The sequence below is a fragment of the Amblyomma americanum genome, chromosome 7, assembly GCF_052857255.1.
Source record: "Amblyomma americanum isolate KBUSLIRL-KWMA chromosome 7, ASM5285725v1, whole genome shotgun sequence".
NCBI classification, from domain to species: domain Eukaryota; kingdom Metazoa; phylum Arthropoda; class Arachnida; order Ixodida; family Ixodidae; genus Amblyomma; species Amblyomma americanum.
In genome coordinates, this window is record NC_135503.1 from 22594030 (window position 1) to 22596721 (window position 2692).

Genomic DNA, 2692 nt, shown 5'->3' on the forward strand with positions numbered 1-2692 from the left:
AACAGCGCAAAAACCAACGAGGACCAGGCGGTGGAGACTTGACACGACTTCTCACTACGTACGCCAGATCGTATTATTACCCGCCATGGTGGCTCTGTGGATTTGGTGCTCGACCGCTGATCCCAAGGTAGCGAGTTCGATCCCAAACGCGCCGGCCGTACTTCGATGCAGGTGAAATACAAAAAATCGCCCGTGTGCTGTGCGATGTTAGCGTGCGTTAAACAGTCCAAGGTGGTCTAAATTAATCCGGAGCCCTCAACTACGGCGTCCCTCAAAGCCTGATTTGCTTCAGGAAGCCAAAAATCTCGTTATTCACAAAGACCGCATTATAATGGCATATGATCCGTACGCACCACATGCACCATGGGCACTATGTGCATCAAATGCACTGTGTGCACTACATGGACTATACGAGATCACATGCACTAAATGAGGTCATGAACATTTAGGGAGAATTCAGCTTGGTCAGTCAATTCCTAGCTCTCTTTTCTCACCACTCTCTTGCATGAAAAAAAAGTGGTAGGATATTAACGTAGCTAAACTGAGTAGACATGAGAAAGCACGTGTTTAGCCGAGTTGGCTCATGGTTATGCTTTGCTAGGTCGTGGGCACGTCTGGCGAAGATATTAGACTCAAATGAGTTAAGCTCTGATCGAGGTTAAGCTGATATCATCTGTTCACACCGCAGATGGAAGTTGAAGACGGCGATGTGCAATGCACAGCGGCTGTTGTTGTTGTAAGAGGGTAACAACAACAACAACAACAACAACAACAACAACAACAACAACAACAACGACGACGACGACGACGACGACGACGACGACGACGACGACGACGACAACGACGACGACGACGACGACGACAACAACAACAACGACGACGACGACGACGACGACAACAACAACAACAGCCAGAGTGCGTTGCAGTTTACCACGAGGCGTGATCGGCTGCGGCGATAGCATAGTGCTCTCGTGCAGTAGCCAGGGAAGCTGATATGTTCGCGCCGCCACGGGTTGGAAACCCAGTCGCGGCAATTTTATTTTATTTCTGCATGGGCTGTTGGTAGGCTAGGTTTTGCCAAAGCCATCTCCAAGATCAAACTTGACACAAACTCGGTGAGCCGGTTGGACTTCGAGAAGTAGTGTTTCCGCGCTGAAAGGCATTTACCGGGGGAAGAAATGTATGTCCGGACCCCGTAGAGTATCTGTTACGGGTCCAATTGGACTTATTTTTGGAAATGTGGCGGGGAGTTTGAAGGATGCTTTACTCCCGCCACCGGTTGGCCCGGTATTGCACTGTCTCCGGGATCGGCCTTGTCTTTAGCGCGTCTTTACTATCCTGTCTTTCTGTCCCATCTTTCAACTCTCCTACTATCTGCACGTGGTAGCGACTGTGGCTCGGCTTGAGCCAGTGGGCAGGCTTGTGCACTTTTCTTTCTTCCTGGCAACAACAGACAGACAGACAGACAGCGGCGCTGACGCTTAACCAAAAGCGTGAAAGCAGTGCCGTCACGCAGTCGGCACGAGTCGGCTAAGTTTAACGTCCCAAAGTGACTCAGGCTACGAGGGACGCCGTAGTGCAGGACTCCGGAATAATTTCAACAACGTGGGGATCTTTAACGTGCGCTGACATAGCACAGTACACGGGCCTCTAGAATTTCGCCTCCATCGAAATTCGAGCGCCGCGGCCGGGATCGAACCCGCGTCTTTCGGGCCAGCAGCCGAGCACCATAGCCACTGAGCCACCTCGGCGGCAGTCCGCACTGTGTTTTCTGAAATCGTGTTCGACCGCCTTGACTCGTTTGGAGACTTGAGTTATTCGCCGCGCGCTATCAGTACAGCACTTAGTGATGAGCAGCGAGTTTGTGGCGCACTACATTGCCGCATCTTCAGCCGCCGCTAGGAAGTATAACCTTCCCAGAATGAGGTCGAAATAAGAACTGTCACGCTGGCTCGCATTTCGATACAGGAAAAAAACCAACCAAGCATCCGAGCAAAGCAACAACAATGACGAGCGGAGTACACAGCGTCAGGTGACGGAGTAACGTGTAGCGTCGGGTGACGGCCACCGACAACCAGAAAAGGCGAGCGCGCACCCAGACGCTGTTTATCCCTGGCGCCGGCGGCGCCGTAAGCAGAGACGCGAGGTGCGCGAGCCTCGAGCTGGGCGCGAGGTTGAACAAAGGAGGCACGACCCCGTGGAAGAAAACCCATCACGTGCGCAGCGGGGGGAAACACCACGCGCAGGGGACTATCCCCCTCCCCTCTCTCTCAATGTCTCTGTTTCTGTTCGTGCGTGTCTGTTGTTTTGGCGCGCGGTTGGCACGAACTAGAGCCCGCCGGATAAACACGCACATTCATACTGTGCGGAGCAGCTCCCTTTTAAAAGCGTGTTTCCACGGGGCGGTGGTGTGGCCTCCATCTCTTCCGGGCGTCAGGGGACGACAGTCGTCGCCGAGGCATTATGGGTGGGAGGCCGGGGGACAAATAAATCACCGCGGAAATCGCCGGGCGCGATGATGCCTCGCCTCCGAGGACACAACGGGAGGACGCCATCCGTCAGCGGTGCGTGGGTGCGCGGTCTCGTTGTTTTGTTTTCTCGGCACCTTAGTTTTTCTCTATTTTTTTTTTTCCTTTTACACGGCCGGAACAATATGAGCGGAGCTATTCATCTTCAGGCTGAGTAACGGCCC

The 2692-nt window shown here is 53.3% G+C and overlaps 1 pseudogene; it reads left to right on the top strand.

The window, feature by feature from the left end:
- Positions 1-1178: 1178 nt before the first annotated feature.
- LOC144099609 (U2 spliceosomal RNA) lies at positions 1179-1321 on the top strand (annotated as a pseudogene).
- The last annotated feature ends 1371 nt before the right edge of the window (positions 1322-2692 follow it).